Source organism: Hippocampus bargibanti, linkage group LG20 (assembly GCF_051943395.1).
Source record: "Hippocampus bargibanti isolate YZ-2025 linkage group LG20, ASM5194339v1, whole genome shotgun sequence".
In the NCBI taxonomy this organism is placed as follows: Eukaryota; Metazoa; Chordata; class Actinopteri; order Syngnathiformes; family Syngnathidae; genus Hippocampus; species Hippocampus bargibanti.
Window position 1 is genome coordinate 235,042 of NC_142753.1, and position 24,056 is coordinate 259,097.

The following is a 24,056-nucleotide window of genomic DNA, read 5'->3' on the forward strand; positions in this document are numbered from 1 at the left end:
AGAAAGCTTATGATCAAAATGTGGCCACCATGATATTCCGTGCCTGTGGTATTTTCCACACTATAAGGCAAGAATGTCAATTTTTTTTATTTATTTTTTTGCCGCAGGCCACATTGTAGCTTTGGTTTCCTCTCGTGGGGGGCCGTTATGAATTTGGGGAAGTCATTAGAATGTTTAATTCCCTCCACATATTACATATGATAACAAATTACTGAATTCTAAAAAGAATGACTGTTATTGTGGTTTACATGGGACAATTTGAAATGTTGGTTCAGACTTATATTTGATTTGCTTTTGCAGGCCGAATAAAATGATGTGGTGGACCAGATTTGGGCCCTGGGCCTCATCTTTGATACCTGTGCTATGAGGTGCTTGGAAGTTCTGTGAACGGCCTATTTCAAAACTTGTTTCATTTATCGGGCGTACCGCATTATCAAACGCAAGTTACAATCGTGTTGGATTGTGTTATCCATCCGCAAAATGGCGCAACGGTAGAATGAATCCAATACAAGACGTTCATAACCGCTGCAGCTGTAACAAAGCACTTTACGGGAGATAACAGTGGCTTACGAACTTAATTGGTTCCCAGACAGAGTGTGTAAGGCCAAAAGTGTGTATCCCAAAAAATAATTTCCCTTAGGAAACCATTAAAATGAGAAGAATCCGTTCCCAGGTCCCCATAAAACATAATTTTCTACTTTCTAATTTTCTAAGCCTTAAAACTACACAAAATATACCTTATTTTATGTATGGTAAATGTGCTATAGTATTATGATTAAAAAATAAACTGTACTGTACAATAAACTCATTTTATTGACCTTTGTGATGGTTGTTAATGGCTTGATGGAATGGAGTGTCCGGTTTCCTCAGCATTAAACACTTGATGAGGAACGTAGCCTTCTTCTTTCACCATCTTGAGGAATGGTCCCTTGACGGTGCTTTCTCTGTGATAATTGTATCTAGTTCATCAATTGTGATCTGTTTAGCTGGGTTAATAGCTTTTTGCATCAAGTGTATAGATGACTTATGCGGGTTATTTGTGGAGCCTGATTGATGGGATATTTAACCTTCCAGTCTACACTCTGCTTTTGAACTATAAAAGTTGAAATGGGTCCAAATTTCACTGTTTTCTATCCATTTTCCCACCATTTTACTTGTTTTTCCCCCCTTGTCTTTTTTTTTTGTTTGTTTCAAGCTCTGTCATCCCCCTTTCGTTTGTGTGTTTTCTCTCTCGCTGTCTGCCTGTCTCTTTAATGTTTAACCCTCCCCCACACACACACACTGCTGGGTTCTTGACCAATCACGTGGCTTTAACCGAAGACGCCATTTTGTTTTTTGGAGAACGGCCTCACTCTCTCTCTGTCTGTAACTCCATCCCCCACTGCTGCGTTCTTGACCAATCACGTGGCTTTAACCGATGACTTGGGACGGGGGATAGAGGACAAAAAAAAGTCCACTGCCATTTCCTTGTTTGGAGAAAGGGCTCATTCATGAACGACACATCACTCATTTTGGCAGCTCCGTGTGTATCCCAAAAAATAGTTTGTATGCCAAGGTAAATTTTTTCAGAAATGTAACGTTCGTAAGCCAAGGGGTTCGTAAACCGAGGTCCCACTGTACTGATCTTCATATAAGGCGCATTGGATTATATTCGATAGTTAGTTGGCTGTTTATTCATTCATTCCTGTATTTCTCCTCCTCTTCTTTCTGTATTTACTTATATTTCTTTGGTGAATTAATCTCCATTTTTTCTTGCAAATACCTGCACAAGGAAGTACCAATAATTGGTGCCGGTGAGTGCGGCGAACCGGAATTGACCCGGTTCAAATGTAACCGATCCTGGCTGCGCTTATCACTTGGGTACAAGTGATAAGAATGACAATGCATGGAGGAGGAAATGGCCGAGCCCTAACGCCAACGAATCACGTTGTCGTATGTCTCCCTTCTTGGTTGCTGTACCGTGAATGTGCTATTTTTAAATACTAGTTTACAGACAAGCTGTGAAGCAATGTCAAGCAAAATGATGAACATTTACATTGAAAAATGCATGGGTTGTGTTGGCCTATTCTGCCTACATTCGAATCACTGTGAACCATCGCTGACCAATGTTTACTCGAGCACGATCCTGACACACCAACAACAAATAATCACGGGAGCCAAAGGCGCAAGCCTGGGAAATTTCACATGATCATCATAAAGTGTCGCATATCAAGGCAGTTAAAGTAAGCATCATGTTAAAAAGGTAGTTTGGGAGTGGTGGGAGGCACAAAACCAGCATTAAAGGACAACCGACGCCTCCGGACAAGTTGCGTCCATCATTTTTCAAATCACTTCAAATGACGTATTTTACACTGAATGTAGAATATTTTACGTTTTAAGACTGGCGCTGAACATTCAGGAAGTCTTGTTTTCGAGTTGATGACGATGCCTGACGTGACGTCACATCACGTAAGGAATGCCCCTGACCGAGAAAGCGACACGCAATGCATTTTGGATACTTTGCTTGCATGGCGAAATTACAAAGAAAACACATAAATAACGTGATGGTGAATTGTTGTGTGTTGTATAAAGACTACTCTTTGATACTAGTTAACACAAATTCCCAGCAGACAAATCAGCTATTTCTAACAGAGCTTGGGCGCCATCTTGTGCTACATTGCAGTCCAGACGCCTCAAAATGACACGGAAGGACTACTTTCATCAATTGCAAACATTGATGCTTTCCTCTTCAGAACTATTTGAATCCTATTCATAACTGGATGAGGAACAAGAAAGCATCTTTTCCGAATCTGAAGCCATTGTTTTGATTCTGGAGCAAGGCAAGACGTCCTGGCGTGACGTCACGAACAAGGGGGCGGGACCTTCTGAAACTCGGCATCTCCGAGGTCATTTTGAAGTTGTTTTGGGACACTTTGAGTCATGTTTATTGGTGTTTTGCATTTGACTAAAACATCAGCCTGCATGTTTTGGGTATCTTAGATGCTATAAAATGTTTTTCTGATGTCAATTAGGAAACACAAAAATGGTGTCGGTTGTCCTTTAAATGATACAATTGAAATGAATCCAAAGTTGAAATTGTGACATTGGCCCGCTCATGCAGCACAACAAAACAGACTTTTATATCATTATATAGAAAGCAAAGCTGGTCGGACAGTCAAAAAAAAAAAAATCAATCCAAATGCTTTGGTCTGTCAAAAAGGCTGCAACAAATCTGAAAATATAATCGCAACGGCAACAAAACAGATCCTAAGGGCAATATGTGACCACAACTACATGAAAAGGTTACATTGAGATGACCAGAGTCTGCAACTCCCTAAATAGCTCCTGGCACAAAGGACAAATGTGAGCTAGGACGATCAGAGAGCAAAGCGACTATGTGGTACTTTGACTGGACTCCGGGGCCTTCACAACCATCTATTTTTCATACACGACATTGAATATTGTTGGATGTCGTTCCAAAATATTTGCAGAGAACTTCACACACGGGGGGTGGTGGGGGGGGGGATCTGTGTCCTCCTCTGACTGCAAAAAAGGCAGCAAATCTGGCTAGCTCTGTTGCTTAGCAACCATTCACATGGACTCACTCCTGTGTGTGGATTAGGCACCCAATGATGGTTTGTCTTGCGGCGTTCTCAACATCGCTTTTTCCCCCCAGACCCCCACTCTAGCCCCTCTTATCGACAGTATGGGGAAATATATATATATATATATATATATATATATATATATATATATATATATATATACAGTAAAGTCTCGTTATATCGATATTCAAGGGAGTCCGAAAAAATATCGATATAACCGGGACTATCGATATATCCGACCCTGTTTGCATGTAATTTTCTCCGTGCGTGCATAGAAATAGTATCGATATAACCGGGACTATTGATATATATATATATATATATATATATATATATATATATATATATATATATATATATATATATATATATATATATATATATATATATTTTAGTGGCAACAAAAATCCTGCTTCAGCATAATCGGAAGACTGTTTTGTGATAATCCTGTGATAGAATTGTCAGTGGAGGGACAGTGAGGTGAATGTCAAACAAACAGACTGTGAAATGTTCCTTTTTCCTTCTTCTTGCAACTCCTTCAGAATTTTGTTATGCCCATTATGTTATGAATGGGCAAACGATACAAAAGGAAAAGTGCTTCAGTAGTTTGCATATTTCCAACTCTTTGTGTTAAAATAAATGAATAAACTACAGTAATAAACAAACAAACAAGTAATTAGAATAAATGAATATAAAACAAAATAAGTAAACAAATAAATACAGAAACAAATAAACACATAAATAAACACAAACAAATAGACAAACAAAAAAACAGTAATCAACAAATGAAGAAAGACATGCACGCATAAATAAATAAATAAAATTAATAGAATAAATAGAATAGAGTAAAACAAAATAAATAAGTACGTAAATAAATATGTAAATAAAAAAATACATAAACAAAATCAAATACACAAACTTGTACTGTAAATAGCATAGCCACCTTACGATGATGATGCAATACAGTTATCAATATGCTTTGCTTATATTTGCACTATGTACAGTTTGTGTTTTTTAATCTTTTCACACACTCCACTCCCGTTAAAGTGCTGCTGTGGACTGCAAATGTCCCCATTGTGGGACTATTAAAGGACAACTGACACCATTTTTTTGTGTCCTAACTGACATCAGAAAAATGTTTGATATCATCTAAAATACCCAAAACACGCAGTATGATATTTAGTCAAATGCAAAACACCAATCAAAATGACTTCAAGTGTCCAAAATCTGCAAAAAAATTGAGCGGCGAATTGGGCATTTTCAGAAAGTCCCGCCCCCAGTTCGTGACGTCACGCCAAGACGTCTTGCCTTCCTCGAGAATCAAAACAATGGCTTCAGATTCGGAAAAGATGCTTTCTTGTTACACGTCCAGTTATGAATATGATTCAAATAGTTCTGAAGAGGAAAGCATACATGTTTGTAATCGATTAAAGAATTTATTCTGGTCATTTTGATGCATCTAGAGAGAAATGTAGTGACAAACTCTTGAGTACTCACAGTACCCCAAAAAAGGCAGAAGAGGGCGACAAAGCTCAGTGGAAATTGTCTCCTGGGACGTTTTGTAAGCGAACATCAAATACACTGTAGAAGTCTTGGCGCAACACACAAGGATTCACCATCGCGTTATTGATGTGTTTTCCTTCTAAGTTCGCCATCAACACGGATCAACATGAAGTTTTCAGACCAAACAAAGTACCGCAAATGCATTGAGGTGATGCAAGGTATGTCTTTTCTCGGTTAGGGGCGTTCCTTCAGTGACGTAGGGTGAGGACTCGTCACCAACTCAAAAACAAGACTTCCGGAATATTCACTGCCAGTCTTAAAACGTAAAATATAGCTAGATGCGGTGGAATCTTTGTAAAATACGCTCAGTAAATGTGTTGTAAATGTCCTGAAGGGGGGGAGAGAGACACCGATGATCTTCTCAGCTGTCCTCACGATGCGCTGCAGAGTCTTACGACAGGACACGGTGCAGGCGCCGTACCACACGGTGATACAGCTGGTCAGGATGCTCTCGATGGTACCGCGGTAGAAGGAGGTCGTGATGGGGGTCGGGGCTCCAACTCTTTTGAGCTTGCGGAGGAAGTACAGACGCCGGTGGGATCTCTTGGCCATTGATGCCGTGTTGTGGCTCCAGGACAGGTCTTCGGATACGTGCACTCCGTGGAACTTGGTGCTGCTCACTCTCTCCACTGCAGCACCGTCAATGGTAAGTGGAGCATGCTGGGGGCACACTCTTCTGAAGTCCACAACAATCTCCTTCGTCTTCTCCACAATCAGACGGAGATTGTTGTCCTTGCACCGCGTCGCAAGGCGGCTGACCTCGTCCCTGTAGGCTGTCTCCTCGTCGTTGTTGATGAGGCCCACCACAGTTGTGTCATCCGCAAACTTTATGAAGAGAGTGGAGCTGGGTGATGATGGTGAGCAGTAACTAATGCAATAACTGTCCCGTGGTGTTGTCCTTGACATAGTTTGAAAGATTTGGAAAGTCAAAATTTCTGCTGCAGTTTGGGAGGCAGATATGTTGGCCAAGAGTGAAAAGATGTACTGCATCAAAAATAGAAAGTCAAGGAAGTGCATATCCTCACATATAATAAATACGTCTGTGTAATCTTTCAGTCGTAGAGGAGTGGTCCATCGATGCAAAGGTTTCCTCAGCCGTCATCTGTACAAATTTGAAGGTGTCGGACGTTTCGCTTCTTATCCAAGAAACTTCGTCAGCAAACGTTTGCTGACGAAAAGAAAAAAAAACATTGCGAGCGGGTATCTATCAGACTCTATTCAGCGTGGCTTAGCCAAGCCTCTTGTTCTCATTTGATATGGCCTTCATGAAATAAATCAAGTTATCTGGACTTTCTTCTCTTCAACCTGCTGAAACAGCCATTAGCTTGTCGGAGAAAAGAAAATCCTCTACTGTCCGTTTATGTCTTTGTGCATACAGTAATTGCGCTATGGGTGCAGTTCCTCCGTTGAATATTGGAATCAGTCTTGAGAGAATTTTAATTTAAAACAGATTCTTTTCTGACAGACAGTGTATTTTAGGTGTTCAATTACCTGACATGTTTCGGCGTATACTTCCGCCTTCGTCAGAGCATCACGGCGTGTCACAACAACATCCGTGACACTCTGACGAAGGCGGAAGTATATGCCGAAACATGTCAGGTAATTGAACAGTCTATAAGAAAAGAATCTGTTTTAAATTAGATATCAAGTAGACAGGATTAACTTAATACAACTCGTCTATAGAGAAATCTGCAAACTATATACTATTTTCCAAGTACACACACACACATTTGTGTTTCAATGCTTTTGTGAGGTCCGGATAACTCCAGATAAGGAGTGAGGACCACCGTTGCGGATAAGTTGAGAGAAGAACTAGTGATACATTTGAACACTAAATGTCACCCCATTTCGAACTTCAACTTCTTTAAAAACAAAGAAATAAAAAGTGGACTTGAAACTGAAATAACAGCAGGAGTGAGGTTTCTGAATGGGTACATTCAAAGTCCTCACCCCTGTAGTGAATTTGGTTAAAATATCGTTTGACTTTTTGTGGTATGAACCTTTTCCCCTCATTAAACACGCACGCATGCACAAACAAACACACACACAGTGAGTAAAAAGTGTGTGTATCCAAGTGAAATGAAAATACACACCCCAAAAAATCATTTTGGGTGAATTTGTGAGGAACTCTGAAAACTGTACCGGAAGTGACAACAACCCAACGTTATGTCAAGAAAAATAAAGCACAGCCATCTGCTGGTCAACTATGGGATAGCAGTTATAGACAAACGTATCAACAGCATTTACAATGCTGATCCATATATAAAGTGCATCGGATTATGAGATCCCCGGTCAGCTTTTGGGAAAAGGTCATTCTTTTCATGTGCCTTCTACTGCAAAAAATACATTAAAACACTCTTACTGCTCCCCAACAGTTCTCAATGTTCCCCTTGGGTGACATCAGCTTCCGTCAGTACGGATGGACTGTCCATCATGGCGTACACAATACCGCTATGTGTCACGTCCACGTGTCATCGTAGATCCTGTGTTCTTCCATCACCATTTATTTTGAGGCCTCCACAAGAGTGGACAAAATCCAACTTCAACGGACAGTTAAGATGGCGGGGAAAAAAAAAAATCATTGTCACCACAACACCCTCTCTCAAGGACTTGCACACTGCAAGAACCAAGAAAAGGGCACGTAAAACCCGATTCATGCGCACCAAATCCAGCAGATGTTGAAAAAGCTTCTTCCTTCTTGCCATTAACTCTCTAAACAGTAACCCAAATCCAACTCTGTCGTGTCTCGATGCAATTTTGCATCATCAAAAAACAGCATCTCGTCAGTCACTGTTGCTCCAGTTGTGTACTCACTTGAACCACCGTCACTAATCCCCTAATTGCACATTTGTTGTCCTGCGAATACAGCGACCGATCACTTTAAAATGATTTACTGATTCTCTGCACCAACTGTACAACTGTTATCAGATTGTATTCGGCCACTGATCACTTTAGCTCTGCTTCAACTTTGCACATTGTCTCAGTTGTTCCAAAGAGGTACCACTTACATGAAGAAATATCCTTACGTACTTATTTGTCACGTTCTGCGGAGAGATGTAACCATGATGTGTTGTTTTTTTTTTAATTGTAGATTATAATAATAATAATACATTTCATTTATCAGTGCCTTTCAAAACTCTCAAGGTCACTTTACAGTCACAGGATGAGTTTATCTGTGGGTGAGCGGCGGCAGCCACACGCGCCACCATTCACTCGACCCGGAAGTAACTCAAATAGAAAGCTAGCTAGCTAGCTAGCCAATAGATCGCTAATAGTTAGTTAGCTAGATGAGTAGCCAGCCAGCTAGATAGCTATATAGATAAGAGATAGCTAGATAGATAGCTGGCCAGGGAGCTAGATAGCAAATATGTTTAATTTAAAACAGATTCAACAGAACGCTCCTTTTTCAGCTGGTGTTACTATGAGGGCGTGACCTACCTGTCACAACAACATCCATGACACTCTGACGAAAGCGGAAGTATACGCCGAAACATGTCAGGTAATTCAACACCTAAAATACACTGTCTGTGAAAAAGAATCTGGTTTAAATTAGACATCAAGTAGACAGCATGAACTTAATACAACTATATAGCAAATAGCTAGCTAGCTAGCTAGATTGCTCATAATACATTTGGATTTCACAGGGGTTTTGATCCATTTTGGGGGGGGGGGGGTTGTTTTGTTGTCTACATACTTTGCATATGTCTGTGTAAGCACTCAGTCGTACAGGAGTGGTCCATCGATGAAAAGGTTTCTTCAGCCGTCATCTGTACTTCTTTGAAGGTGTCGGACGTTTCGCTTCTTATCCAAGAAACTTTGTCAGCAAACTTACTGGTAGTATAGGCCCTATATATATATCCCGACTGTCCAGACTCTGCTATGATAGGTCCCTGCTCTCAGGTTGGGGGGAGCAGAAGACTACCCTCTGCAGCTGCTCCACTGATAGTTCCTATCGTTCTGACTAACGACTGGCCTGATTGCCCCACTTCGACCGGTATCACCTCATCAGTATTCCTAATCCTATGTTGCCTAAACAGGCTATTGTACGAACGATCCAAATTGAACCTCACCCCACCAAACCGGTTTAATGAAGGATTTAGTGTTTTATCAAAATCGCCTCTTTCACTCCCCTTTCAAAGCATCTATGTTCTTTCGCTAAGATTTTAACCTCATTGTCGTCAAATGAGTGGTTGCTAGCTTTTAGGTGCAAATGCACTGCCGATTGAGGCCCACTAGTATTATCCCTGCCATGTTGATAAAGTCTTTTTTTGAGAATTTGTTGAGTCTCCCCAATGTACTGCTCTTACCAATTTTCATTCTGACAATGTATTGCATAAACGACATGACTTTGTTTTTCATTTGGCAGTCTATCTTTTGGATGTACTCATTTTTGCCTTAACGTGTTTATCGATTTAAAATAAGTAGGAATTTTGTGTTGCCAAAGGACTCTTTGTAGTTTTTCAGAAACTCCTGCAATGTAAGGTACTGCTACTCCTCTCCTTTTTGTATCTTGAGAATTTTTGGTTTCATTGCCTATTCTTTCTTTCTGACATTTGTTAAATGACGACAGTTTGTGAGTGGTCTCCTGATATTTTTTACTTTGCCTATAAAAATGATTCTGATTCAACATGAACTACAACTTTATCTGTGATGTTTTTCCATGCAACAGCAACAACAAGCCTCATCATTTCTCATACAAGAAAATAAACTTTCTAACAGTGAGGATGAGTTACAAATAAAATCAACCGCAGACATGCTACACCCCGCATTGTCGCTTTGAACTGGAATTTAAACCAATCTACCGTGCAGTGGGTATAATCTGCCCGTTTCAAAGAAGCAAGGCTGAAGACTTCCATCATAGTCTCTGCTCGCTACAGGTCCCTGAGCCAAAGAAGGCCGGCCGGGGCACAGGTGAGTCAAACGCTTTTCTGTCACACAAATTGAGGACATTTGTTCGAGACCTTCATAGAACAAAACAACAATGTGTGTGTACCACTGTTCACAGTGGTAGATCCAGCTAGGTAGATGGACTTTGACAATAATAAGAAATGTCTCATTGGGTTCTATATGAAGGGAAAACGTGCTCAGTGACATGGTTTGAAGGGCTGAGATTTTTAAAAATAAGCAATAGTCCGGATTCCCCTGGATACTACTCGTCCTGTGGCTACAAATCCTCACTAACACTGTCCCCTGCTAGGTGCTTTTCGTTAATCCAAATCAACAGAAGTTTTTCAACCACTTCTATTGCCTGAGACCGTCACTTAGGCAACACGGAAACACACTTAGCCACACGTAGCAATGGTCGACTTAGCATACTGGTCCTGGGACGCTAAGTCACACAAATGCACACCTTGTTCGTGTGTTTTCGATGATCTCCTTCTTCTACTCGACCATAATTTTGTTTTGTGTCCTCTTCGGCTGAACACTAGCCGAAGAGAAAAAAAAAAAAAAGAATCCACTTGATAACAAACCACGTCTGCACTCAAAGAAAGCGGGTGTGGAAAACTCTTTCAACAGTAGCCAAAATGGAACTGTATAGTGCCACTTAGCAGTTTTTTTTTGACAACGATACTAGTGCAGCGTGTTCTACCGGAATCAAATTCCTTGTGTGTTCTACATACTTGGCAATAAAGATGATTCTGATTCTGATTCTGATTCTGAAAGAAAGCGGGTGTGGAAAATTAGTCTGCCAGCCATGGCGGCGCTCTTCAACCGTGTGGTTTGGTGTTCTTCCACCGAAAACTAGTCCGCCAGCTCCATGCGTTTCCCGGAAACTAGTTTGTATGCCAAGATTATATTTTCGCGAATTTATTGTTGGTAAGGCCAAACGTTTGTAAGCTAAAGTATTCGTAAACTGAGGTATCACTTGTACGTTGATATCAGTCATGTTACATTGTGAACTTACTGTACATACAAACGTGTGTAGCTATCCATCATTTTTGATCATGACCTAAACGGGTTCGGCCAGACACTAATTGACCACCAATACACTCAAACAGACTTTGTGAGCAGCCATTATGAAACAACGGCAATACCAAAAGCATAGTTAGCTATTGACTAAACACAGGAAGAGCAAGAATTCTGAGGATATTTAGCCCCTCGTTGATGTAAGCCCACGAGGTTTGTGTGTCTTTTCATTGAATCAGAAGTTGGTAAAGCCAGTTGTGTTGCTTTGTTTCATTTCCGTATTTGTGACCAGTTCTCATGGCTGAGGCGATTGCGAGGCCTTGATATCAGCAAACCTGTATTGTATAGTATTCCCTTTAGCGAAGCATCATCTCGTAGGTGCATCGCGCATTATTGTAGCTTCTATTCAATACGCCTCATGTAGAAAAACAATTTCAAAATAGATGATTCATTGAACGCCCGCTTTATAATCCAAAGTGCCTTTTTCCTTGACAAAATACTCTAATTAGATTCCCCTCCGTGTCCCTGAACAGATTGCATTCAACCTTTAGAGTTCAACTCCATCTCCAATGTACCTTTTCAATCATTTATTTTTCTTTTCTTGTGTACTTTATTTAAATTATTTTCTTGTCCATAGTGTTTACACAGCTGTTAACGTTAATGGGGCACCACCCACACTGCACTTTACTGAACATAATAAATACAACTGCAATCTTTCATACCAGACTGTCCGGTAGGATGCGACAAAAAAAAAAAAAAAAAACAACATAAGCCAAAACCCCTCCTGTGTCAATGTTTATTAGTCACACCAGCAACTGTTGAAGGTTGTAAAGGAAGACACTGCCTCAAAGTAAAATCTACAATAGTTGAGGCCAAAAGGGCTCAACGGGAAGGCCAAGCAATAAACAATGCAATGGAAACACCGAGCAGTGAAAACAACGATAAATCTGCACTCTTCGGAGCCACGGCGAGACAAGAAGTCAGCAGGAATGACCCTAACCGCTATCAACAGGGCCGCAATCGGTGTCAACACGCACTCTCCCCTGTGGCAGCGCAGCAAATCTTCACCGAGGGAGCCGATGCCGCGAGCAGAAATACTCATACAGTACGTGATTGTGAGTGTGTGTGTGTATGAGAGACTTTGCAAATTAAAACTGACAAGGAAAGGAACCTGCAAAGCTTCAGTCCCTCCAAATATCGGAAGATTACCGCCGACGTGGAATGCGCAAACCCTTCATCTCAGGGTGCAGGCACTCACGCAGAGTCGCGATTTCATCTAATCGTGCGGGCCAATAGTCCAACGGCATTTCATTCAAGACGTCAGAGCAATTTCCTCTTTTTTTGCCCCTCTGGCAAGCTTTCAATTAGAACCAAAAATAAAATTGAATACAATATTTTTATTTTCAAGCGAAGATTGAAGGACAAAACAGTGCTTAGACAGACAGAAAGACAAACCGATAAAATGTTTCAACGCCCCTGGAGAAAACGTCTGGCAAAACTACATCGAGCAAACCTTTTCTTTTTAAACATCATCTCATATCAATAAACAATATAAAGAAAATAAAAGAGGAAAAGTTGAACATGGTCTCATAAAACCAATATTTTTTTTTTCATATTGGCACGAAATACAGTGATACCTCGGTTTACAAACCCCTTGGCTTATGAACTTTTTGGTTCACGAATGTTACATTTCTGAAATGAAATGTATTATTATTATTATTATTGTGAGGATTATGATTATTGCATACAAACATGGGGATGAAACCTCTAAAGATGGAGGACAGTGATTTGCTGTGGCGACCCCTTGAAGGGAAAAGAAGAAGATTAATAATAATAATTTCTCTCATTTTCCTTTCACGGTGCGGCACAGATTTACGCTGTGGACGAGTGGCGCTAATAAGACGTTTAGAGAGGATGTAGCTCCATTTCCTGTGACTGTGGGATTGTTTTCTTTACGCTGTGAATGGCGACAGCGATTGTGCAACAGTAACTCAGATTGCAGCGAACCAATATCAAATGGTCATAAGCCATTTTACATTGTGATTTATTTATTTATACAACACGTTTCATTGTTTAAAAGAGAGATCAAGCCAAAGCACTTGACAAAACAGGATATGAATGACCTGCTCGCGATTTTCCTTCAGATTTCCATTGATGACAAAGCGTGTCAAGTATGTCGTTACTGACACCGCAATGGTTCAAATGGGCTTTTGTTTCAAGCAAAAATGATAAAAACAATGCCAATACACCTGCATTTTATGTAAAATGGACAAAATGTCCAATAGCTGTTCTTTGATTTCACCTGACCAACCGGCATATTTCAGGGTTCATAATGTTTGCTGTTTGTTCACAGTCAGTGAGTAAGTGGAAACATTATTGTCAATGCTACTTGCTGCTATAATTGAGGTCGGTGTTATTGAACAACAATAAAAGCCAGTATTCCCCCAGCCATCGCCCCCCCCAAAAAAAAAAAAAATAACATTTGCAAATTATTTTTTTCTCGCTCTTAATAAGAAGCTAAAAGCTACTCTTCATCTTCATTGAGATGACACAGGTAATTAAATTATATCCAGTGCTGTCAGGAGATAAAAAAAAACATGATCAGATTAATTTACTGTGCTTAGTAATTAATTGGAGTAATTAATCTATATTTTAATCTAATCAAAAAACAGTTGGGAAAACCATGATTTTTATTTTGTTGAGGCAGATCAAAAGTTGGACGTCACGAAAAGTGGTATTATAAAGACTTGTCTTCTTTTTTAATTGACTTCAACAGACACAGTCCAAGCTACTATTTATCTTCTGCTCTCTTTTCGACCAGTCCCAAGAACCTGCCTCCAACCTCCAGCCACCAGGAGGGATTTCACTGTTTGGTTTGTTTGGTAAATCTCCAATGAATTCCCAAATTAAGATATTGCTCGTTGCTTATCTGAAGAGGAAAATGTCAAAACAGCAAGAAGGGGGAGACAGAAGAATGATTTTTTGGGCTTATCCTGTGCAGGTACAGTATGTAGAACGAGCCAATCTCAAATGCTGAAAAAATAAATAAACAAATGGATACATTATTGGAAGAATGGATAAATAAATCAATAAATCATCACTATGAAACCTGGTAACACTCCAATATCAGTGTTTCGGGCATCCTCCCTCAACCGTCACTTTATTGTGGCGGAGGTGTTCCTGTTTTCCTCATCCTGAGAGCTACTGTATTTTGTCTCAGTCGTACAGGAATGGTCATCGATGAAAAGGTTTCTTCAGCCGTCATCTGTACTTCTTTTATATATATATATATATATATATATATATATACATACAGTAAAGTCTCGTTATATCGATATCGGATATATCGATAGTCCCGGTTATATCGATACTATTTCTATGCACGCACAGAGAAAATTACATGCAAACAGGGTCAGATATATCGATAGTCCCGGTTATATCGATATTTTTTCGGACTCCCTTGAATATCGATATAACGAGACTTTACTGTATATATATATATATATATATATATATATATATATATATATATATATATATATATATATATATATATATTTTTCTCCTGTCCAGACATGGCGGTGCCGGACTCTGCTATGATTGGTCCCTGCTCTCTGGTTGGGGGGAGCAGAGGACTAATCCCTGCGGCTCCGCTGATTGCTTCTATTGTCCTGACTGACGACTGGCCTGATTGCCCAATTTGCCCGGGTATCAGCTCATCAGCATAACTAAGACTATGTTGCCTAAGCAGTCTATTGTACGAACGATCCAAATTGAACCTCACCCCACCATGGTGATTTAGTTAAGGGTTTTGACAGCTTCTATCAGGCCAAAACGACCAGCAAAAAAATTAGTTCGCTGACGAAGCCTCTTGGATAAGCGAAACGTCCGACACCTTCAAAGAAGTACAAATGACGGCTGAAGAAACCTTCTCATCAGTAAATTTATACCGCATTTTAAAAATAATTTGAAGCACACAAATTATACAAATGAACACATTGTTTGAAATATCAACGGTGGCTGTTTTGACAGTCTCTCCCCAGACCGTAGATCGCAACACAGGATCCATATGGCCCTCAATGGTAGCATAGTGACCCTAAACCGTTATGGACTGCGCTATGAGGCTCCAACATAACCGAGTTCATATGCTCGGGGTTATATTTTGTCATTTGGTAGGTTATTGCCAGATATTGCCAAGAGGGTTGCATATGGACCCTTTTGGGGACAGCGGTTACCTACAGGGATTCAGTACTCCAGCATTCTCCAGCATAAACCATCAGGAGATCTTCAGAGGAAGAGAACCCCCTTCAACCAAGTGTTTCCCACTTTCCAGATTAAGCCAAGGTCGGGATTTGAACCCGGGTTTCCTGGTTCACAGCCGACACCTCTACTTCTCCGCCAAGCTGTGATAGTATAGGCTTATCAGGTATATTTATATTAGCTGTCCAATCTTTGTCAGCTCTTTTTGCCCATATCCAGCTCGATGCTTTCACTGCTGTTTCAGCCAGTTCTTTTAATGCTCTAGCTTTCTGCTGGTAGAACAGTCCTAATTTCTTGAGCAGTCCATATACCGATGAACTGACTAACCCTCTTGCACCTACTTCCACTAAAAACAGCCTGGCTGTGAATCCTTCCTGCATCATATTTTCATATTTAGCCACTTTGTATTCGTGGCTAAACTCGTCCATCATCCTTGACGCGCTGGGAACAGTCACTTCAATGGCACTTATGGTTTTTCTTTCTTTTGAAGACAGGACAAGGTCTGGTCGCATTCCTGTCTTCTTAATCATGTCCTTTCAGATCGGTTGCTATTTCCCAATCATTAGTAACGTCTAGAAGGCTGCTGTCTGGTAGAGACTGAGGTCTCGCTTCTCTTGGACAGCTCGGTGTTCCTGCCTTCACAAAGCGGACTACTGGGATCTGACTCAGCTTTGTTTTCCCGTTTGCCCTACACCTTGCAACATCTACTGCCGCAGCGAGACGTTGGAGTACGTTGTTATGTCTCCATGTATATCTTGCTTTTGCCGGGGCAACTTTGCATGCTGATAGTCAAAGTCAAAGTCAAAGTCAGCTTTATTGTCAAATATGCTAATATGCATGACATACAGCACAGATGAAATTAATGTCCTCTCGGACCCAGCGTGCAAGACATGCAAGGCACTTATAACGTGGCTAAAAAAGACATACAATTGACAACAAACAATACATGTAATTTCTGTATGTAAAGTGAGGTAGTGTCGTCTGGAAAGTGAGGCAGTGACATATGTAAAGTGAGGAAGTGACGTACATAAAGTGACGTAATGTCGTAATTGCAAAAACAAACAACTAGAAAGGGTTGAAGTGAGGTCTTGTCTAATGAGAAATAACAAAAAAATAGAGTTCAGGATGATCGTACAGCATGTAGCGTGTACTCAGAGTTCGGTGAGTGTGGCAGTGGGAAGGGGCAGGCTGGGCAGGGCTGGGAGGGAGTTGAGTCTCCGGACTGGCTGGTGGCAGAAACTGTCCTTGAGCCTGCTGGTCTTGGCTCGGAGACTCCGCAGTCTCCGACCCGATGGCAGCAGGCTGAAGAGGCTGTGGGAGGGGTGGGTGGGATCGCCAGCGATCCGGATGGCTCTGCGGGTGAGGCGGGTGTTGTAGATGTCCTGAAGGGGGGGGAGAGAGACACCGATGATCTTCTCAGCTGTCCTCACGATGCGCTGCAGAGTCTTACGGCAGGACACGGTGCAGGCGCCGTACCACACAGTGATACAGCTGGTCAGGATGCTCTCTATGGTACCGCGGTAGAATGAGGTCGTGATGGGGGTCGGGGCTCCAACTCTTTTGAGCTTGCGGAGGAAGTACAGGCGCTGGTGGGCTCTCTTGGCCATTGATGCCGTGTTGTGGCTCCAAGACAGGTCTTCGGATATGTGCACTCCCAGGAACTTGGTGCTGCTCACTCTCTCCACTGCAGCACCGTCGATGGTTAGTGGAGCATGCTGGGGGCGCACTCTCCTGAAGTCCACAACAATCTCCTTCGTCTTCTCCACATTCAGACGGAGATTGTTGTCCTTGCACCACGTGGCCAGGCGGCTGACCTCGTCCCTGTAGGCTGTCTCCTCGTCGTTGTTGATGAGGCCCACCACAGTCGTGTCATCTGCAAACTTTATGAAGAGGTTGGAGCTAGGTGATGATGGTGAGCAGTCGTGCGTGAGCAGAGTGAAGAGGAGGGGGCTCAGCACACACCCCTGGGGGGCCCCTGTGTTCAGCGTGATGGTGCTGGAAGTGTTGTCGCCAACTCTGACTGCCTGTGGTCTCCCCGTCAGGAAGTCCAGCAGCCAGTTGCACAGGGAGGTGCTGATCCCCAGTTTGCTCAGTGATAGGACATGATCCAGAGTCTGAGTACCTCCGCAAAGAGGACATGCTGGATCTTCAGACTGGTACCACTGGGCCGGGTTTGCTCCTGTAGGCAGCTGGTCATACATTGATCTTACGAGGAAGCTGATGCGAAGGGGTGACATATGCCACAGATCTGACCATCCTATTGATCGTTGTAGGGCATCTTCCCATGAGCTCCACTGACCTTACTGCCCCTGCTGTACTGCTGCCTGTACTCGCAGTTCATCTTCTTGTTGCCTGATCTCAGACAGCACCAGGTTCCTCTTTTCTACAATGGAGGCTTTGGACCACCATATCCTTTCCTCTGCCTTGTAACCCACACCTTCTTTGCCCGTCTGAGTAGCCAGCTTGCTTCAGCCTGTTCAACAGCAGCACCTGCTTTCTATTTTCTTCCAGTTCTCAGGGTTACACTGGAGGTCTTTACTGCATAATCTCCAGAGTTGCTCAACATCATCTGGAGACTGCACTTGCCGATAATGTATTCTTCTACTAAGGACTTCCGTGGCAACCTAAGTTTAGCTTTCTTGCAGTACAAGGCAAGTGAGGTGAGCCCTGGGGGCATCCCTAGCCATTTCCTGGTGTACTTGTTGATCTTCCTTTCTATTCTTTCTACTGTACTGCAACTGACTTCATAGTTGGCAGAGGCCAAAGGAGTTTTGCAATGAGCAGGAATTGCAGAATCCACAATTTAAACCTTCCTTGCAATTCCACTTTGTCAATAGTGCTCAAGTCTCTGGTGGTTGCTTCCCCCATGGCCTTGATTTGTTTGCTGTCTGTCATTGAGTGGTCATACCACCTGCCCAAGCTTTTGACTGGTTGCTCAGACACTGTTGGTATTGTCTGGCCCGCCCCTGAGAACTTAGTTGTATCTATGATTTGTCCACGCCTGATGGAAAGGCTTCTTGATTTACCAGGTTTGAACTTCATCTTTGACCATCCAACTAGGGTATCAAGTCGATCTAAGATGTCTTGACACTCCTGATTGGACTTTGCAAGGATTGTCGTGTCGTCCATGAATGCCTTTAGAGATGGCATGCGTACATTATCTACCACTGTTTGCCCTTGCGTGAGCCCGGGCTGCACGAAGCAGAACTTCCATAAAGAGCACAAAGAGGATGGGAGAGATAGTGCACCCCATTGCAATTCCAACCTTGAGTTGTATCCACTTGGTCGTATAGAATTTGGTTGTGAATCGCATCTTGAATTCCTGGAAGAATTGCTTCAGCAGACCTACCATAGTTTAAGAACATGGTATAGCTCGAGTGCCTTCCAGATTAAAGCATGTGGCACAGATCCGTAGGCGTTAGCAAGGTCTAGCCAGACGACATTCAGATTTGTTCTTTGTTGCTTAGCCTGTTGAGTGGCATGCCAGATCATGGATGCATGCGCTAAGCAACCTGGCACTCCTGGTATCCCTCCTTTCTGTACTGCAGTGTTTATGTACTTGTTGGTCATCAAGTATTTTGTGACTATCTGCTAATATGCTGAAGAAAATCTTGCCTTCAACATTCAGGAGGGATATTGGGCGAAACTCAGATTCTGTTCTTGAGGTATGTAGATGCCATTAGCTATTTGCCAGTCTGGGCTCATGTATTTCTTCCTCCACGCAGCAACCAGCAATCTGTGCAAGTGCTCCAGGGTCCTTGGGCATTTCTTGTACAGGACGAATGGTACTCCATTCGGGCCTGGGGATGACCTGCAGCTTGCTTTCTGTATCACTTTCCTTACTTCTGCCATTGATGGTACTCTTGTACTGAAGACTGCGCTGGGTGCTGGTGCGGGCTTCACTTCATCCACATCTCCAAGCTCTCCAGGGTCTACTGAGTATGTCTGATGTAAATGACTCTCCAAGTCTTTCTTTTCCATATGGAGGTTTCCTGAGCGGGGCTGTTCGAACAAGTTCCTACCAAATGTGAAGAGATCTCGGAAGAAGTCTTGCTTTGCTTTCTGTGCACACCGCTTCTTCTTGCTGGTTCTTTCTGCTTTACATAGAGCACTGTGATGTTTCTTTAGATCCTAACACAGTTGGCTCAGACCCTCTTTGTCTGCCTCATCTTCTTTCTTCCAGAGCTTGCGCACTCTGTTCTCCTGTCGCACTGTGGCTATCAACGTCGGTCGCCGAGACTACAGTGAATAGCTTACCATGTTATGAGGTTACAGGGCGCATAAGAAGGTTTAAACAGGCAGGGTCACGTAATACTGTGGAGTCTTCCATTTTTGAGCCGATTAGCACACACCGCATGCCTTTCTTCACACTGCAAATTGCATATCTTATCATGCTGATTCCTAAAGATTCCCCATTCGAGATTGCAACTTTCAAATAGAAAAATAACGATAAGCACCACCGACTCAACCCAGGTCTTATTTGCTCCTTCTACTTTCAAGTGGCAATTCAAGCATCAGTGAGGATAAAAGTAGCTTGTAACCCTCAACCTTTAGTGTAAAATTATGTTTTTTAACAGCTATACTCGCACAATCTTTAGCCATCCAAAAATAAGAGCTCCAAATTTGGGCATGACGGTATTGGATAACTTCTTTGAAAACAATTGGAAAGAGCAAACGTTGGAAATTTAGTGATCTCAAAATATTATTCAAAAATAATAAATAAATAAAAAACAAAATATGACACCAAAGTGCTGTGCAGGTCCCAAAAAAAAATGCAAAAAAAAGCAGGATTTAAAAAAAATCTCAATCATGAAATGTATGCTAAATAGAGTGCAACTATTATTTGTACAAATTATTTTTGATTTTGACTTTTTGTTGTAATCATGTTTTTTTAATTATTCGTTTAGAAATATTATTTACCCTTTTATTTCCCCTCAAATTGTATTTGTCAAAACAGTCCACAAAAAGTCCCCGTTTTTCTTATATTAAAGTAAAAATATTTGTGTCACACGTGAATGATTTTGGAAACACGACATGAAGGAATTTTTCCAGATAACATTTTACATTTTTTTAGTTACCGTATTTTCCAGCGTAAAAGGCATACCAGAGTATAAGGCGCACCTACAATGAATAGGGTATTTTCAAACTTTTTCCATAGTATAAGGTGCACTGGACTATAAGGCACATCTTCAATGAATAAAAAAAGTTTTCCAAATATAATATATAAATATATAAATGTTTTCCAAATAAGGCACACTAAATTATAAAATGTTACAGTAGAGGCTGGGATTACACATTACTTCTTCAAGAGGGGGAACGGAGTTGGCGCCTTGCTCTAGAATCAAAACAATGGCTTCAGATTCGGAGAAGATGCTTTCTTCTTACTCATCCAGTTATGAATATGATTCAAATAGTTCTGAAGAGGAAAGCATAAATGTTTGCAATTGATTAAAGAAGTCCTTCCGTCTCTTTTTGAGGAGTCTGGACTCCAATGTAGCGTCCCAGAAAATGCACAAGATGGTGCCCAAGCTCCGTTGGAAATAGGCTGATTTGTCCGCTGGAAATTTGTGTCAACTAGTATCAAATAGTAGTCTTGGTGCAACACACAACGATTCATCATCGCGTTATTCATGTATTTTCAGAATCAGAATCATCTTTATTGCCAAGTATGTAGAACACACAATGAATTTGTTTCCGGTCAAACACGCTGCACTAGTATCCATTTGGGCTACTGTTCAAAGAGTTAATGGCTTGGAGGAAGAAGCTTTTCCTTCTAATTTCACCATCAACACGGATCAACACGCTTTTCAGACCAAACAAAGTACCCAAAATGCATTGTGTGTCGCTTTCTCGGTCAGGGGTGTATCGTATGTAATATCAATTCCGGCATCGACATCAACTGGAAAACAAGACTTCCTGAATATTCAGTGTGAGTCTTAAAACGTAAAATATAGCTATATGCTGTGGAATCTTTGTAAAATACGCTCAGTAGAAGTCATTTGAAGTGATTTTACAAATTATGGACACAAGTTGTCAGGCGGCGTCGGTTGTCCTTTAAAGGACAACCGACATCACTTTTTTGTTGCCTAACTGAAATCAGAAAAAACGTTAAAATAGCCAAAACACGCAGGCTGATATTTTTTGTCAAATGCAAAACACCAATAAAAATGACTTCAAGTGTCCAAAATCTGCAAAAAAATTGAGCTGCGAATTGTGGATTTTCAGAAAGTCCTGCCCCCAGTTCGTGACGTCACGCCAAGACGTCTTGCCTTGCTCGAGAATCAAAACAATGGCTTCAGATTCGGAAAAGATGCTTTCTTGTTCCACATCCAGTTATGAATATGATTCAAATAGTTCTGAAGAGGAAAGTATATAAATATTTGCAATCGATTAAAGAAGGTTTTCTGGGCCGTTTTGATGGCTCAAGACTGATGTGTAGTGTCACAGAAAATGCAGAAGATGGCGGCAGAGCTCCGTTGGAAATAGTTTTGTTTTTCAGCTTGGAATTGTTTTCAACGAATATCAAAGAGTTGTCTCGGTGTAACAACTATTCACCATTGCGTTATTTATGTGTTTACCTTTTATATTCAGACCAAACAAAGTACCGCAAAATGCATTGAGGTGATGCAAGGTATGTCCTTTCTCAGTCAGGGCCGTTCCTTCAGTGACGTAGGGTGAGGACTCGTCACCAACTCAAAAACAAGACTTCCGGAATATTCAGCGCGAGTCTTAAACCGTAAAATACAGCTATATGCGGTGGAATCTTTGTAAAATACGCTCAGTAGAAGTCATTTGAAGCCATTTTACAAACACACACACGAAAGGGAGATGACAGAGCTTGCAACAAAAAAACAAAAGTGTGAGAGTGTGAGAATAGTGAGAAAATGGATAGAAAACAGTTAAAATATATGGGATATTTTAACTGTTTTCTATCCATTTTCTCACTATTCTCACACTCTCACGCTTTTGTTCAGGCTCCACAAATATCCCGCACAAGTCATCTGAACACTTGATGCAAAAAGCTATTAACCCAGCTAAACAGATCACAATTGATGAAGAACTAGACACAATTATCACAGCGAAAGCACCTACAAGGGATCATTCCTCAAGATGGTGAAAGTTTCCTATGTTCCTCATCAAGTGTTTCATGCTGAGGAAAGCGGCCTCTCCATTTCATCAAGCCATCAACGACCATCACAAAGGTCAATAAAATGACTTTATTATATAGTACAGTTTATTTCTTTAATCATAATACTATAGCACATTTATTATACATAAAACATATATATATATATATATATATATATATATATATATATATATATATATATATATATATATATCGTGTCGTTTTAAGGCTTAGAAAATTAGAGAGTAGAAAATTATGTTTTATGGGGACCTGGGAACGGATTATTGTCATTTTAATGGTTTCTTATGTGAAATTAATTTTCGGGATACACACTTACCCACTGTACATCATTTGAAAGCTATTTAAATGCACTTTAATACGGTATTAGAAAATGTGTGATGAATTATTTATTAGTGAACATTTTTCGTCACATCCTTCCAGCAAGACAGAAAATGACGATGCTCAGTTAGTCCAAAAAAATAAATGACCATTTGTGTCACACAGCGAATGAAACTACACACACACACACACACACACACACACACACACACACACACACACACACACACACACACACACACACACACACACACACACACACACAAGTGTGGGTTTGTTTCGGTCTGTTTTTCCCCTTTCTTTCTTGTGGTATAATGTGTTCATATTCTCATTAAACTACGACCAAGTTGTTCGTTCGCTCGTTCGCTCGCAGTGACGTCGGCTGATCGGCTGTCGAGGAAGGTATACCGAGCGATTGCTATGGGCAACGGCCGCAACGCGCACTGCCTGCTGGGCTTGTTTGTGGCGAGAGAGCGCACGTGTGAGAGCTGAATCACACCTGGCGGAAGATTGCTCTCACATTGCAACGTTCCGATGTACCTCGAACCGTTCGAACGTCCCATCAACCGCTACGTTTGGATCGGGCGACGACTGACTGAGGAATTCGGTCAAATTCGGTGCATTGCGATGAAATAACAAGCATTAAAATATCAAATCCACCAAAACTCTACTTCAAACCGATTAAAGCGACATCAGGGGGAAAACATTACAAAGTTCAACAGCAAGAAATTGTAATTCAGCAGAGTAATACTCACAAGAAGCGGTATTAGCAGATGGTCATCGATTGAGTTGAAGTGTCCGTAGCTGCATTTGATTGGAAGGGGGGGGGGGCGGACGGGGGTCCCCCTGTGGACGATTAGTGGAGAGCGTTTTCCTTTTTTCAGTCCTAACTCGGTGCGGTGCGAGCGAGCGTGCTCCGTGGCCGTAATTCAATCGCGTCAGCTCACTGAATGATGTTCGGTTTCGCCCCAGCAAAGCGCCCAAAGACAAACACTTGACAGACGAACATCACCTCCCGCGGCGTTTTTTTTTCCTTCTTCGACCCTCGGCCCCTCCTTCTTCTCCCTTCACCGTAATCCTTCGCTCTCGTGTGACGTCACCGATCACATTCCGGAAGAGGAGTTTGTCGAAAATGCGACACTGAAAGTCAACAAATCCAAATGCAATGCGAAAAAAAGTATGAGACAATTGTCATGGTTATCCAGAATTAGTGATCTTTTTTTTGTGATTAAAAAATAATAAACATGAAAATAAAAAACAAAACTACCAACACT

General features: G+C 41.4%; 1 protein-coding gene across 1 annotated transcript in view; it reads right to left on the bottom strand.

Moving 5' to 3' along the window:
- The window catches only part of gabbr1b (gamma-aminobutyric acid type B receptor subunit 1b), a 235,593-nt gene extending 211,758 nt beyond the window's left edge, over positions 1 to 23,835 (bottom strand). The window contains exon 1 of the mRNA XM_089023383.1: positions 23,538 to 23,835. The gene's annotated coding sequence lies outside the window, so the exon portion shown is untranslated. The remainder of the gene's footprint in view (positions 1 to 23,537) is intronic.
- Positions 23,836 to 24,056: the final 221 nt, after the last annotated feature.